Genomic DNA, 18,118 nt, shown 5'->3' with positions numbered 1-18,118 from the left:
CATGATAGAAACCAAGTTACACATTAAGCTTCTCATGGTGGTCATTGAGAAGGTAAGAAAACTATACAAGAGACTCCTATATGAAGACTATGTCATGGGTTCCTATGAGTCCTTCTTCATTTGGATTCATGATGGATGCTAGGAGGCCTCTTATAAAGGATCGAGGGCCATCTTCATTTCAGTTTGGTCCATCTCATTTGAATGGCAAGCAACAACAAGCTTCATTTAAGCCAATGGATTCATGATTTGGGGATGATGCCAAGAGGGTATCCACTCATCCAAAGCAAATCAATCCATAATGGTAGATGAAGAGATGTATTAGGATGAAAAAGAGGCTATGCATGATTGTAAGCACATGTTTTTCGCACCAAGGCAAAGAGAGGTACATGATAGATTGATGGAGTTGCCTTATTTCATAAAAAAGGAGTGCAAGGACTTTGCCCAATTCATGATAGTGGATGGAGCTGCCTTCTTTCATAAAAAAGGAGGACTTTGTCACCCATATATTAGGCAAATGTAAAAGTACAAACCCTCTATTCATCATGGGACTTCATGCTCTAATACTTCAAAGTATATCAAGGGCAAGTTTCCCTCTCTCCAAGTTTAAGGATGATGGTTCAACTTTACATGAGTTGGAGGAGTAGATTACCAAGATGGAGTCTATTTCAGCTTTACCCCAAGAGTGGGAAAGGTAAGATAGTACAATTTTCTTCATTTCATATGGAGGATTCTTCTTACCAATGGTAGATGCATATGGTCAAACAAGGAAATATGCCCCACTCATGAGAAGATTTAAAAAAGGAAATGAATTTAGCTTTCACTTCACCCTTGGTTCTTGTAGGTACCATGAGTAATGATATTCACTCTCTCAAAAGAGCATGGTGGTAAGATAGTACATCAAGAGTTTCATGAAGCTTTCCATGTATGTGGAGGGGCTAAATAAGGAAATGAATATGAAGAAGTTTGTACATGGAAATGAAGATGAAGAAGTTTGTACATGGAAATTTTTCCTTCATCAAGGCAGATGTATTAGCTCAAACACCAAACACTCTTAAAGAGGCTATGAGATTGGTGGAGCTTTATGAGCCCAAATATAGAAAATTTCAGCCTATTTCATTCATGAAGGACTCACATAACCACCTATTACTTCTTCTAGCATGGGTAGAAACTCTCTTCCTAAACCATCATCTTCTATTCCTAGATTTCCTACAATTCATGGAGGTGGACAGCCCGAGTGGAGCTCATTTTGATGTAAAGAAGGGGAATACTTTGAACAAAAACCCTTCAAAAACCTTCAACAAGACTCAAATAATGGATAATCCAAAGATTGAAGAGTTAAGAAGCAAATGCTTATGTGTGAAGTGCAAAGAGAGGTGGTCACTTGGGGTTATATGCAAAACTAAGAAGCAAATGCTTATGTTAAAGTGCAAAGAGAGGTGGCCCTCACTTGGGAATATATGCAAAACTAAGAAGGTTGTGGCCACTATGATTCTCATGGATGAAGGAGAGGAAGCAAAGGATTCTCATGAGGGTGAAGAGTTTGAGGATTATCATGAAGATACACAAGATGAAGAGTCACATGAGGACCACTAAAAGAGAATGATTTGATCCTAGTGGTAAGGATGATGGACACATTGTGGTCGACAGGATATCTTAAAATTTTAGAATTTTTAGCATGTGTATGCTCTATATCTCAAGAGCTAAGGGCAGGTTGCAAAGGCCCAAGTACCCTAAGATTGGTGGGATCTATCAATAGGAGGGTTACTCACATTCTAGTGGATTCGAGGAGCACTTCATCAATCCCAAATCCATTGACTCTCTTAAGCTCACTATGGTGGAACTACCCATAACCTTTCAAGTACAAGTGGCCAATGGAGCAAAAGAGAAAAAATGCCTTGACTCTCTTAAGCTCACTTCAATGGAGCTACCCAAGTACAAGTGGCCAATGGAGAAAAGGAGGAAACTAGGATAGCATGCCCCTCTACCAAGGTGATTTTATCCTCTCCATACACTTGGGGAGGTGATCTAGTGGTATTGGACATTGGGTCCTACTGATGTAATGATGGAGTGCGATTAGTTGGTGACTTCCATATGAATCTTCAACAAGGAATCATGAGTTTGAACATCCTGGACAACAAGTAATACTAACTAGAAATCATTCAAAGAAGCTCTCTTTGATCAATCCAAAGCAACTAAAAAGGGAACTTAATACTCTTGGCACCATCTATGTGTTGCATCTTGCTCAAGAAGGGATGGAAAGTAGTGGACATCACATAGACAAAGACATGGCAACCCCTCTTAAGGAGTTTGAAGACATTTTTCAAGTGCCAAAGAGTTTGCCTCCCAAGAGGGAAATTAACCATGCCATTGTACTTGAACCAAATGCAAAGGCTGTCAATAAGGCTCCCTATCAATTCTCCAAGGTGAAAAGAGAGGAAGTGGAAAGTCCAAGACTTACTTTCCATGAGTCTTATTCAACCCTCACAATCTCCATTTTCTTATCCTTTTCTATTGGTGAAGAAGAAGGATGGTTCCTTTTACATGTGCATTGATTATTGTGACTTGAATACGATCACCCATCAAGAGGGGACTGACATTTTCTGAGTTAAAACCCACGAGCTCCCAAGATAAGGTATCACAAAAGAGGACCAATTACTAACTTTTTAAGGAAACCACATGATCCCACTAGCATGTTTATCCAAGAAATATGGATATATTATTAAATTATGTATTTTTTATATTCCAAAAAAGAAACATTGATATTATATGATGGTTAGAAAATAAGCACAACTGAATATTAAGAGTTACATGTGAGGGTGGCATGGAGAGAAAGTAGTGGATTTAAGACACATGAATGTAAAGGAGATCATGCCCGTGTAAGAGATTCCTCTCCATGCACTTAATCAAAAAAAGTAGGAAGGACAAGGAGTTCATGGGTTTATAGAGGAGATCAAAGTAGGAAGGACAAGGAATTCATGGGTTTGTAGAGGAGATCATCCCTAGATACATAGTAGGATAGAATCAAGTAATGTCAATGAAAAAAGCATAAGAAATAGCTTTTAAACTTATCCAATTGTAGATCTAGATCTTTATTTTTACATTTTTTTCAAAGTAAATTGAATGCGCTCAAATGGCATTTTCCCTTCATCGATTTGAGTGGTTGGATGAATATGTTTAGACATTAGATGTGAGATTTATGGCAACTTTGAAAAGTTTTTCGAAGTACTTTCACCAATGAAAGTACTTGGGGCTTGCCTTCTTTCGCAAGCTATCCTAAGTACTTTCTCTAGACAAAGTACTCGGGATTGCTTTCTTTCACACCAAGTTATCTTAGTTCATGTGCATGTAGAGGAGATCTTGCTATCTTAGGGACTCCTCCTTAAGTACTTTCCCTAAGGGGGAAGTAGAGAGGAAAATGAGGTTATGGCAATGTAATGGAGAACATAGCCATGCTAGGGACTCTTCCCTAGGTACTTTCTAATAGGGAAGCTTTATTTTAGGATTTATGGAGCACTATGCATCAATAGTGGAACCTCTTACCGATCTTCTCAATAGGGAAGCTTTCTTTTAGGATTTCATTACCAATAAAAGCTTAAATTAACTCAAAGCTCTACTTACATCAACCCCCATTCTCATTTACCCTAGTTTTTTTATGCTTCCTATGTGCGAGCGATTGCAAGAAGTGAAAGAGGACTTGGGGCTATTTTATATAGCAAGAACAAGCAAGAGCATTTGTTTTATGTGAAGGAAGTGTTCAAAGTAATGAGAAAGCATAAGATTTTTGCAAAAGAGAGCAAATGCACATTCATGTGATCAATGAAGTGGAGTATCTTGGGCATTTGTGGGAGAGAATGGTATAAGGGTGGATACAGTGGAATGTGTCAAAGATTGGCCAACACCACACAACTCTACTCAACTAAGAGGGTTTTTGGGATTATCTTCTTTTCTATTGGAGCACTATGCATCAAGAGGGAAGCTTTCTTAAGGATTTCATTACCAATAAAAACTTCAATGATCTTAAATCTCTACTTACATCAGCCCCCATTCTCATTTGCCTTAATTTTTCAGACTTCTTATGTGAGAGCGGGTGCAAGTGGAAGAGAACCTGGGGCTATTTTATATAGTAAGAACAAGGAGGAGAATTTTTTTCATGTGAATCAAGTGTTCAAAGTAATGGGAAAGCACAAGCTTTTTGCAAAAGAGATAAAATGCACATTCATGTGGTCAATGAAGTGGATTATCCTATGTGTGAGAGCAGATGCAAGTGGAAGAGAACTTGGGGCTGTTTTATACCAAGAGCATGGGGTCATTGCATTTGAGAGTAGAAAGCTTAAGGAGGTGGGATTGCATGCTTATGAGCAAGAGATGCTTGCTATCCTTCATGCCATCAAGAAGTGGCATCATTACGTCTATGGTGCCCATATCCAGGTGAGAAGAGACCATGGAGGAGTGCTAAATGTTATCCTATCCCAACCAAATCTCTCTCGCAAGCAAAAGAGTTGGATGACCACTCTTCAAAGTTATGATTTTGAGATATCATACACACCAGACAAAGATAATGTGGAGTAGATGCATTGTCAAGAATGTGGGCTTGTAATATGACATTAATCATGGAAATTTGTAGTGATTGTAAGATTCCTCCCTCTAGCTTTTGAGGTGTAAAGGTGTAAGAACCTACCCTTCTGTTCTTGTAATTATTTCCCTCTCTAAAATAAAAGAGAGATCTTGTTTTACCCTAGAGAGAGAAATATCTAGAGAGAGATAATCCAAAATTGAGAAATATTTGGATATAAAAATCCTCCTAGTGTCTAAAATGGTTTCCCCTGAAACAGAAGTTCAAAATGAACTTTCCAATGTGCATTAGGAATTAATTAAAAATGATATAAGGGACCTTAGCCTAAGGGTCTAGATTTTCAGAAATTTTTGGATTATGGTCTAATTAAGGTTCTTATGGGCCAATAGGATTAATCCAAGTGTTGGGATGAGATTGATCCAAAGAATAAAAGAAAATACCCAAAAATGAGTAAATACTCACATAAGATGAAGAGTTGACTAAGTACAAGGTTTATTAGTTAAAAATTAAGAGATATTACTAAAAAAATGAGATATTTTGGAGAAATGATGAATTTTTGACACCTTGGTAAGGAAGGGGGGACCTTTGAGGTAGGCACCTCCTTCACATGTGTGGGAAGGTTTTTTAATTCAAAAAAATTATGATATTTTTATCTCTCCTCTCTCCTTGATCAAACTGGATCAAAAAGGGAGCCCTATAAATAGACCCTTAGTCTTTTGTAAAAAAAATATATGAGCTATACCATGCCAGTATTACATAAAAATAATCATATTTTCTATTATCCCTTAAAAATCCTCTACTTTTGGAGAGATTGGAGCTTCTCTCTCTCTTCAACAACTCTTTGAGCTTTCTTCTCAACTCACTAAACCAATTGATTGGTTGGGGGCTTCACTTCTAGATAAAGAAGCAAGCCAAACCTAGAGGTAAGAAGGAATTTCATGGTTTTTGTTAATATTCTCAAATGATTTAACTTCTCAACCCCTCTTAAGCTTGAGAAGTTTATAAGTAGTTGTTTTTAATGCAAATCAAGCTTTCTTTAAGAACTTTAATGATTAATCACAAAAAAGTTAATCTTTATGCTTATTTTGAATGCTTTTTATGTATATCTCTCTCTCCCAAAAAAATAGTCATTCCTATGGCTAATTCTTTAGGAAAAGAATGCTTCTCATTGATAAATTCTTAGTTCAAAACCAAACTTTAAGCTTGTTAAGCTAGAGGTTAAGAAAATAGTATTTTTATGCTTTTATGTTAATAAAATTATGGTAAATTTATGATTTAATTCCATAATTTGGATTTAAGTTTAAGGATAGTTCTTTTATCATAATTGTATTACAAAGTCTTATTCTTTTCTAGAAAAAATAAAAATTATATGTAATAGCAGCGAAGCTATGGTAAAATTTTTAGAAATTAAGACATATGTTATTTTTATGCATTATGCTAAAAGAGGACTTCCTACCATATTCTAGGATTGGACATCCTATGCTAAAAGAATGATTTTCATCATATTCATGGGAAACAAAATTTTAGTGTTTATGCATAAATAATTAATATGCAAAAAAGGAATTCCCATGATATTTGAGAATCGAGTAATTAAATAAAAAAAGAGTAATTTTTGGTAAATTTATTTTTATGCAAAAAGAGGAATTCCCATGATATTTGAGAATCAAGTAATTAAATGGAAAAAGAGTAATTTTTGGTAAATTTATTTTTATGCAAAAAGAGAAATTCCCATGATGTTTGAGAATCAAGTATTTAAATGGTAAAAGAGTAATTTTTGGTAAATTTAATTTTATGCAAAAAGAGAAATTCCCATGATAATTGAGAATCAAGTATTTAAATGGTAAAAGAATAATTTTTGGTAAATTTATTTTATGCAAAAATAGGAATTCCCATGATAATTGAGATCCAAGAAATTAAATGGTAAAAGAGGAATTTTGGCCTAATTCAAATTATGAGTATTTATCAAAAAGTGGAATTTTGAGCATTATTAAAATTATTGAGAAATATGGGTAGAACTGATTTTTGTAAATCCCATGAATCTTTTACTCAAAAGAATAATATTGAATATATTTCACTTGAGAAATTTGAGAAAGAATATGAAAATATCCATCGAGAAAAAGTAAGTTTATCTAGGCCAAGTAATTGGCAGAAATTTAGAAAAAGTCCCATCGGTATCGAAAGTAGAAAATGTTACTAAATGTGATAAGATGTGAATGCGATGAGATAAGATGTGAATGTGATGTGATGAGATGTGAGTGGATGTGATAAGATGTGAATGCGATGTGATAGGATGTGAGTGGATGTGATAAGATGTGAGTGGATGTGATAAGATGTGAATGTGATGTGATGTAAATGGATGTGGATGTGGATGTGGATGTGGATGTGATGTGATGTAAATGGATGTGGATGTGGATGTGATGTGATGTAAATGGATGTGGATGAGATGTGGATGGAATGTGATGTGATGTAAATGGATGATGGAATGTATAAATGGATATGGATGTGGATGTGAAGAGTTATGGATGGGATGTGATGTGATGTAAATGGATGTGGATGTGAATGTGATGATATGAGATTGAGATGTGATGATATGTGAAAGGATGTGATATGATGTAAATGGATGAGAATGAGATGTGGATGTGATGTAATGTGGATGGAATGTATGTGATGTGATGTGGATGCAATGAATGTGATGGATGTGAATGGGTGTGATGGATGTGAGTGGATGTGATGAGATGTGAATGGATGCGATGAGATGTGAATGGATGTGACTGTAATGTGATAATATCTAAATGGATGTGATGCGATGTGAATATGATATGATGAGATGAAAATGGATGTGAGTATGATATGACGTGAATGGATGAGATGTGATGTGGATGGATGTGATGTGATGAGATGTGGATCTGAATGAATATAAATGAATGTGACATAATGTGAATGGATGGATGAGATGTAAGGTGGATAAATGTGATGTGATGTGGATCTAGGTAGATGTGATGTGAATGGATATGGGTAGATGTGATGTGATGTGGATATGGGTAGATGTGAATGGATGTGATGTGATGTGGATATGGATAGATGTGATGAGGATAAATGTCGATAGATGTGATAAGATTTAATATGATGTGATTGGATGATAATGAATGAAGATGATGGGAATACATATGACTGGATGTGGAATAAGTAATGTGAATTGATGTAATGTGAATTGATGTAGAAGAATGTGGAATAACAAGACATGATGTGGAATAATAGGAAAAGATAAGAGTTTGTTAGAAACTGTATTTATGAACTATTTTTAAATGACTGTTTTATGTCAAGAATGCTGGGAAAGCATTTTGACCATCTTGTGAATGAGGTCGTGGAGACATAATTGATAAAGTTGCAATAGCTGACGGAGGATGATGTCTCGCATAGCAAGGTCAATCGAGGTCTTGACTAGCCTCGGTTCGATTTAAATGGTAAGCTTCCGGTACGGTGGATGAGGGACCAAGGAAGCGGCCTATGAGTGAAGCGCTAGGTGACCTGCGAAGGAGCCTAGAGAGTGCTGACCATATGGTGCTCGGGCTCTGGGTCACCGAAGATACCCATGCGTACGTCGAGGAAGAAAATGGAATAAGGTGTAAGAGTTATTTTATGAACTCGGGCATGGATCTGGTTGATTGTCCTTACTGGTCCTCAACGGATGAGTCCATGGCACTTTTATATGGATATGTTGGTTGATCTTGCTAATCTTCAACGAAGAGTCCATCTGGATTTTATTATGTGATTATATTGCCTGGTACTATGAGCTAGGAACTATTGAAAAGGCCCCTAAGTGAACAGGTGGTGAGCGTTCTGGTTGCCAATGATGTCATAGGTACACTGATGAAGGAATGATTGGAAATTAGAATTCAAGCTGGATATTTTGGAGGATTATGATCAGTGATACTACGGTTTCATTAAAAGATTTTTTTAAAGATAGTTGAATCTGTGAAAACTGGCAAATTCATATTGGGTGTGTAAGTGGTGTGACTATCTTGAAGTTTGCTTGAAGCGCCGGCTAGGGGGCCTGGGAACTCTTTTCCCTAGTACCCGGGACAAAACATAACCAAATTTCTAAATGGATCCTATCACTACAGTGGTTGGGTGGTTGGCTACTAACCCATGGGATAGGCTGGACTGATGGATCCCTAAAATGAGACTTAATTCTGTTGTTAAGTTACGATAGTTGAAGTAAATCCCGGATAACCCTTGTTCTATGGAAAAGAATCAACGAGTGTACCTCTTATTGATGAGGAAAAAAGCATTGGACTCTATGATCCAAGTGCAAGTCTTTTCCTTGATCTGACCATGAGACTCACAGGTTCAGTCGGATCAGTTTGGTTAGTGATGACCTTGACTACGTTAGAATAAAATTATCTGGAGGAATTGCCTATAACACTATATTCGTGAGTTTGGGAATTTCCCAACTCCCATTTTTTGAATACTAAAAAGGGGGGACCTAGATAACATGCCTATAAGTTTTTCAAAACCATATCATGTGACCTATTGTTGGAAAGCACTTGGAAAATGGAATCTAGTGAGCTATAGAGCGCTCAATTTGGAGTAACGGTGTTCAAGTTATGATTAATCCAAAGATTTGACCACATGTCTCAAACTTATGGGAAATTCCCATATTCCCCAATATGGTGTTCTATGTCTCCTAGGCGAGGAAAGTTTTTTCGGGCTCGATTTTGGAAGAATCGAGGGATTAGTCTCTTGTCCGGATATCCGTGGGCGAGGCCCCGATGCCCTGCGCACAAGAAGTGTTACTTGCACTGCTACTAGCACCCCCGAAATTCGTTGCGCAGAGGGGGCAGGGATCTTTCAGTGATAGATTAAAGAAATTCAAGAGGAATACCTCTTAAATAAGGGTTTTTTTCATATTTATAAGAAATTATAACAAGGTGCTCATGAAGATACCCCTCATTTATAAGATTCACAATAACCTTTTATGGTACAAGGATAGAGTGTATCATGTTTTCCACTTATCTGACATACCTAAGGTGCTTCATGAGATGCATTCTTCTCTCCATTTACCGGTTATCTTAGTGTGCTAAAGTCCTATAACAAAGTGACCAAGAGTTTCTTTTGGAAAGGCATGTGGAGAGATGTCAAGAAGTTTGTGATTGAATGCTCTTCATGTCAAAGGAACAAGGATAGTCATCAACTACGTGGTGGTCTACTTTATCCTTTCCCATTTTGGATGGGAAGTGGACCCACATATATCTCCAAAGAGTTCATTACAGGTCTTCCCAAGATTAAACATGGGATCAAATATTTGTGGTGGTTGATAGGCTTACAAAATCAACCCATTTCATTGCTTCTAAAGTCATATATGGAGCATCTTAAATTGCTACACAATTCATGGAGCATGTATTCAAGACACATGGCTTGCCACATAGCATAGTGTGTGATAGAGACACCAAATTTATGGGGAATTTTTGGTGGAGATCTTTGTATGAGAGCATGGGTACACAAATTACTCCATCTATGGCCTATCAGCCTCAAATGGATGGGCAAATGGAGTGTACCAACAAGTGGCTTAAGATGTATTTGAGGCATTATTATCATGACATATAATCTTCACGGGATGAATGGCTATATCTTGTTGAATTTTGCCATAATCTTAGCAAATTTGAGCATTGGGATATCTCTCTTTGAGGCTCTTTATGGGTATCAAGTGCATGTGCCTTCCATAGCCTTCCAAAGACAAGGTGGTCAACCCATTGGCTAAAGATGAGTTGGAGAGAATGAGACAACTTCTTTGCAAGTTTTTCCATCACATGAAACTCATTATCCCACTAAAGAAATTAAGCATAGGATTGAGCCTCAAACTTAGCCCCTTGAAATCAGTCCACAATCTTCCTCTAGTCGGTTAGGGCCTTTCCTCTACCTTATGAAGAACTATTGTATAATATGTACTTTCTCATTAGTTGGGAAAGGTGGAATTCCAAGTGGATAATCCCTTGATTATTCAGCCTATGAATCATCAAACTCTTGATTCCCTCTCTCTTATCACCCGCATAAAGATTTAGTATGAAAGAAGGGCTATCGAACTAGATATCATGAAAGAACATGGGTTCAAACTACCCGCTTAACTACTCATGTGCATTTACCATCTTAGTATCAAAGTATGTTATTTTCTCTACTTGCTTCAATCTCCCCAATTCCCTTAAACCTAGGTATAACCAAAGCTCATTGCTTCCCCTGGTGCTCCATATGATGATAAAGACCATCAAGGATGGTAGTCTAGCTGGGGTTACCATGAGGTAGAATAAAAGAGCTAGAAATAATCAAATAAACATGTGTCTCGCAGCAAGTCCTGTCCTATATATATATATATATATGCCCAATCCTTGCCCATGTCAAACAGTTATCGATGTAAAGGGTTAAAATTTCCCTAATATGTGCTTTGAAATAACTATAATTTGAGAAAGGTTGTGTATGATTTTTCCAAAGAAGCGGTATAGCCTTTTAAAAAACATAAAGATTAAAAAACACTGTGATGTGTGTTGTAAAAAATAGCCCCATCATATGTGTACCCATAAAAATGAACCCGCCCTTTTTTGGTGTCACACATTTTCATAAGAGACCCACCCTTGCATGCTTTTTTCCCAAAAAAACACACACAAGTGTCTTTTATCAAAAATTTTGCCAAATAAGAAGTTTATGTTTTTTTTTAAATCCTACATGAGTTTTGTTTATCACATTTTTTAAAGAATATCAAGCAAGCACATGTATGCTTTTTATAAACCCAAAAAGTCATAATAAGTGACTAAAATATTTTTTAAATAAATAAAGGGTGCTTATTCTTTTTTTTCATGCTTTCCCCTTGTGTTGTTGCCCTAGCAGACTCTACATAGTACGACATGTTATAGCTGCATATGTAGACTGGATGTGCTTGGTTCTACTACTCCTAGATCAGCTGTTGGTTCATTTTTGTGTGCCTCTTGCCTAGGTAAGAGACGTAAAACCTTATGCATGCTAGCCTCCTAGAATTGTAGCCAATTACATAAGAAGTATGCATTTTTTGCATACATTGTTGTAGCCATTTACATAGTAGTGATGTGTGGATATAGGCTAATAATGGGCTGGGGCTTTTTTCTCTCCTTAAGAGGTTTTATCCCCTGAGGCTTGTGTACACAGTCTCATAAATGACCTTATCATGTTACTTCACTTGTACTTCACTCATTCTCATCAATATACTTTGAGTGTTGTACTTCTTTGTATCTCTACTTACTTGTTGTTGTATCTATGTGTGTGTTGCTACCTTTGTCTCTGCTCTAACAATTGGTATGAGGGTAGGTTCTCTTAGCTCTCGCCCCTTCGTACTTGTTGCTACCTTTGTCTCTGCTCTAACAATTGGTATCAGAGTAGATTCTCTTAGCTCTTGCCCCTTCGTATTTTTCTCTCATCATCCCCTGCTCGAGATGCTCTCCTAATTGTCTCAAATTGAGCTATCCCCTGAGGTGGAGAATCTATACTCTATATTGTGTTAAAAAAGTTAACAAAATATTTTTATAACTTTTGGGTGCATTTCGAGGTCTGTTCACATGCAATAAGGTTTTATACATATCTCGAGGGTGTGTCAGTTTTTGAAATGTCTTTATTAGATTTTAGGTTTTCAGTAGTATAAAATCAAATTTGGTATGCATACACTTGGTCATAGTCACTCCTTCATTGTCATCAACATCACATCTTTGAGCTCATCATTAATAGCTTCATCTTTAATATCATCATTGTCATGAATTTTTGCATCCTTGCTAGAGTAACATTTATACTCTACACTCTATCATTTTTCATACATTTTGTAGTTCTCTTCATCATCAATGAATTGCTGGTCATCTCGGTTGCATTTTCGGTTAAATTTAGTGAGCATTGAAAGTACTTGTAGGTTGTTGGGATATTAGTATTTTGTGTTAGAGATTCATTATTTGTAGATGAAAATGGTAGGTAGTGATGTATTTAGGATTCTTTCTATTGAGGATAAGCTTGGCATGCCCAACTACCCATTATGGTCTTGTATGATGCATCTTGCATTGGTTGTGCTAAAGGGCTTTAGAATGTTATTATTGGCATTGAGGCATGCCCTATCTCACCAGTGCATAGATAGTGCACATGCTTTGGATGGTGACACATTCAAATGTAACCGTGATATTTGCCTATATACATCTCACAGTGTAGCCAAGTGGGATTGTAGGGATGCACATGCACATGCACATGCATTGGTGGCACTTTCTGTGAAAAGGATCATATTATCTCATGTAAACCTACCAAGCAAGTTTAGGATATGCTTGCGCTTTACCAAATGTGCAATGAGGCACATGTAGCCTACTTGTGTAAGCAGTTAGAGTCCAACCAAATGAATGAGGGAGACTTGACGAATGATTTTCTTATAAGGTTTAAAGATCTGAGAGAGTCATATCCACAGAGCTCATTGGTGTTTAGTATTCTCATAGATTTATTAGATTCACACCAAGGTTTATATCCATAATTCGGTTTATGATTGAAGGTGAATGCCAATGGCCTTATGTTTGATGAGTTAGTTAAAGCATGATCTTGCAAGAAAGAAATCCTAGAAAACTAAACTTTTATGCATGTGGAAGATCTGCTAGCCAAAAAGGTAAAGATAAAGCTTTCTCTTAGGGCGGTAAAAGCCTTCTCTCAAGGTGGCTAAGACATAGGTAGAATTCTCCCACTCTTTTGGTAAGGATGCCAAGAAGGGGTCTAATAAGCCTAAGAAGAAAGGAAAATACAACAAATTGTCAGAGGCTAGGCCATTATATCAATGAATGTAGCAAAAGACTAGAGAAGGAGAAGAAGAAAGAGTCAAGAATGATTGTGGTTGGTGCCTCAATATTAGGTGAAAAAAAGAAGGAATCAACATGCTATGCATACGATGATTGGGCATCATTGTGCGTTGGAATTATGGCCCTTCCATGATGTATACATCTCAGTGAGGTATGACCCTTCTGTCCATGATAGAAGGAGTCAACATACTATGCATAGGATGATTGGGCATTGTTGTGCACTAGAATTATGACTCTTCCGATGTATGCATGTCAGTGATGTATGACTCTTCTATCCATGATGTCCATGATGTATGTATGTCACTGATGTATGAACCTTATGTCCATGATGTATGCATGTCAATGTGATAAATTAGCATGGCTAGTATTTTGATAATGGTGCTAGCAACAAGCACCAATATCAATTTGATAAATTAGCATGGCTAGTATTTTGATAATGGTGCTAGCAAGCACATTACTTCTCAGTGTGATGTGTTTTTCTCCCTTAAGTGTTCTCCTCAAGGGGGGAAAATCACATGTGCAAACGACTCCTCATATCTAGTAAAGGAGTTGGTAAGGTTGTGGTGACTATTATAAATGGTGGAACAATGACTCTTTGAGAAGTCTTGTTTGTGTAAGGCATAAAAAAGAACTTACTATCAGTCTTTGCCCTTGCATTACTTCTTAGTGTGATGTGTTTTTCTCCCTTGAGTGTTCTCCTCAAGGGGGGAAAATCACATGTGCAAATGACTCCTCATATCTAGTAAAGGAGTTGGTAAGGTTATTGGTCAAATTTATTGATGGACAAGTGTACAGTACACGATCGGAGTGATGGAGACATGGGTATCCGACACTCTTAGCCATGGGATTTACAGGCTAGATAGGTATGAGATATTGGCAAATAATGATCATTCAGGTACTACTGCCACACATGCTCTGAGTGATGCAAAGCTATGGCATGCCTACTTTGGTCACTTGAATTTTGGTAGTTTATTGTGCCTTCTTTAAAAGGTAAGAGATGGTGTTAGCATTACCAAATTTTCATTACCCTATCAAATAGGTATGTGAGTGTTGCATTTTAGGTAAGATGCAATGAGAATCGTTCTCAAAAGATGGATCACTAAGAGTTTATCTGAAAATTATAGCTTATTGATGACTCCTCCAATCACACTTGGGCGTATCGATTAAAGACAAAGTCAGATGTTGCTACCTTCGACACTTTGTTTTGATGGATAAAAATATGTCTACATGTAAAGTTGGCACTATTCGTACATATCGAGTGGGGGTGTATATGTTGAGATTTTCATACATGTGGATGAAGAGGGATAGAAATTCAATGCATGGTACCTTACATACCTCAGCAAAATGATGTAGCTGAGAGAAAAATAGATCTCTCAAGGGGAGATGGCACATTAGCCAAGATTTACCTTATGTTTTTTGGTTGGAGGCAGTTATGTGGGCAACTTATGTGCTTAAAAAATGCCTTACCAAGGCCTTGCAGCCAATTACCCCTTATGAAGTTTGGAATGGCAAGAAGCCCTCTGTGGCTCATTGGATGTTTTTAGTTATCTTGATTATGCTCTTGTGCTTCAGAAACAACGCAATAAGCTAGATGATATAGTACTAAAATACATTTTTATGGGATACAATTTAGAAAGCAAAGGCTATAGATCTATCATCCATCCCATGGTTTTATGTAAAATAAAATAAAATGTATGCTCATAGAACATCACTCTTACCTTTATACATAGCCGTATATCGAGCAAATTAACGCTCAACAAGGTGTTGTAAATGAACTTCCCATACCAACTAAAAATTAGCTCAAATTTTAGCCCATAGAGATCAGCTTATTGGTAAGATAATTGTGGATGATGTAGTGGATGAGGAAAGAAAAGACATATAGGAATCCAAGAGTAATATGCCAAAATGGTTGGTATAACAAATTAGCTACACCAGCCATTTTGTGGACGAGGAAAGAAATTACATATAGGCATCTAAGAGTAATATGCCAAAATGACTAGTGTAGTAAATTAGCTACTTCTTTGTCTAGCAAGGCACATGTATGTTCTCATCATGTATCTTATTCTTTTGTGGATTATGGTCTCAATGCCAATGTATCTACTCTACTGAAGAGGAATGTTAACACTTTTTGTACATTTGTGTTCACTTAAATGAGCAATTTCCTTGCATGAGAGAGGAAATAGAGAAGAGAAGAGAGAAGATGCAAGGGTCAGTTCAAGAACATGCACTTAGCCAACCCTAACAGGGTTAAATCCTCAATGTGAAGCCACTAGGGACTCACTCCACCACCACTTGTGTCACCCCAAGAGGAGCTTTCTATATGTAAGATTCCTCCCTCTAGCTTTTGAGGTGTACAGGTGTAAGAACCTTTCCTTTTGATCTTATAATTATTATGTCTCTCTGAAAAAAGAAAGATCTTGTTTTACCCTGTTTTGGCCTAGAGAGAGAAAATGTCTAGAGGGAGGTAATCCAAAATTGAGATATTTTTGAACATAAAAATCCTCCTAGTGTCTAAAATGGTTTCCCCTAAAACAGAAATTCAAAAAGAACTTTCCAATGTGCAATTGGAATTAATTGAAAATAGGTATAAATGACCTTAGCCTAAGGGTCTAGATTTTTAGAAATTTTTAGATTATGGTCTAATTAAGGTTACGATGGACCAATAGGATCAATCCAAGTGTGGGGAGGAGATAAATCCAATCTATAAAAGAAAAATACCCAAAAATGAGTAAATTTTCACATAAAATTCCTAATTGGATCCCATCACTACAGTGGTTGGGCGGTTGGCTAACCCATGGGACTGGATGGGATTAGGCTGGACTGATGGATCCCTAGAATGAGGCTCAATTCTGTTATGGTATGATAGATGAAGTAAATCCCAGATAAAAATTATTCTATGGAAAAGAATCAACGGTTGTGCCTCTCAATGAGGAAAAAAGCGTTGGACTCTATGATCCAAGTGCAATTTTCTTCCTTGATCTAACCGAGTGTCTTTATAGGTTCGATCGGATCAGTTTGGTTAGTGTGATGACCTTGACTACATTAGAATAGAAATATCCTAGAGGAATCGCCTGTGCTTTCCGGGTGGTGAGGAAAGTTTTTTCGAACTCAGTTTTGGAAGAACCGAGGGATCAGTCTCTTGTCCGGATATCCATGGGCGAGGCCCCAAGTGAGGGACCTTGCCCCGTGCAAGAAGTGCTACTTCTGCTGCTAGCACTCGCAAATTCGTTACGCGGAGCAGGCAAGGATCTTTTACTATGAGCTAGGTAGAGAGAGAAAGATCTATGGAAAGCTCAACTACTATCTTAATGATTTTATATGTACAAGATGGAGGTTGAGAGATAAAGAAGAAGAAGAAGAAGAAGATGGAGAGAAGATAGGGAGCACCACTTGCAAGCACACACTCACAATCAAGCAAGTAAGCATGTATTAACACACAAGCTCACCACCATAGCCACAAGAGAGCAAGAGGGAAGAATAAGAAGACTCAATTATGATAATGGGATTATATCCTTTTCATATTTTGTTAAGTTACTTATATACATAGGCTCCTTTTTTACAATGGCCAATCACCCATTAATAATTGGGGGCCCAAAACTAATTCTCAACCTCTATGTATACCTAGGCTCTGTAGCTCATGGTGGCCGGCATTACACATGTACTAAGCTCGGTCATCCCATATCTTTTTACATGAAACACTTCATGCAGTTTTGCATAAAAATAAATTACATGAAGTGTAACCATACTTTGATAAAAAATGGTAGGAGTAATGTTAACCATTGTGGTTAACATACCCCCCCTCCCTACTTTGGGTTTGTTCTCAAAACTAGCAAGAAAGCTCAGTACTGGTAGTAGAGGGAGTAGGTGCATATGAAATTGTATCATAATTTGAGGTATTGGGGGGGGAAATGGAAAGCTTTGTAGCTTGTCCAAAAGGCTGTCTCCATCATGTCTTCAAAGTTCTAAAGGCACCAGGCTGGCATCCACTCGATGCTAGGTTGGCGCATCTAGAAGGCTATCTCCATCATGTCTTCAAAGTTTTGGAGGCACTAGGTTGGCATCCATTGGATTCGCTCATAGTACCCGAATAGTTTCTTGAGTGTGGGGCCTTTGTTGATGTCAAAGGCAAGGCCTTGGGCACCTTCATCATAATGGTGCCAAGTAGGGAATTCAAATAAGAGAGTGAAAATTGGGTTGAAGAAGAGGATGGTGGGACCGGGCACTTGCTCATACTTGGCATTGAACATGGTCATCCAAGTAATCATGCATTATTTTGTGTATGTATTGCCAAAAGGGGGGGCTAAACCAAAGGCTACTAATGTTCAATGTGGAATAGGTACCATGCCCATTAAACGACAAATGGGGAGATACGATAGGTTGATGCGGAGGTGGTATGGGGCCTTGTAATATTTTTCCCAGATGTGAGGTTTGAGGAATGGGCATTGCCGGATAGGTTGGTCACCCATAAGATCAAACATGATGGGTCGGGATTTTGGGTTGGGCTGCATGTATCCTCCACACTAGTGATGCGGTACTGTCTTTTCTAGGCATCCTACTTGGCGTCAGCATAAAGTCAAAGGACATAAATGTCCATGCAATTAGTGACTTTCATCGAATGCATTTGTTGGGATTGGTGGTCAAGCAGGATTTAGATTGCCTGTTCAAATTTAGTGCAATCCATAGTGTCACACCTGTTTAGGGGATTGAG

This window comes from Cibotium barometz, chromosome 15 (assembly GCF_041138505.1).
Source record: "Cibotium barometz isolate CiBa-2024 chromosome 15, ASM4113850v1, whole genome shotgun sequence".
Lineage (NCBI taxonomy): Eukaryota > Viridiplantae > Streptophyta > Polypodiopsida > Cyatheales > Cibotiaceae > Cibotium > Cibotium barometz.
This window is presented reverse-complemented; position numbering follows the sequence as displayed.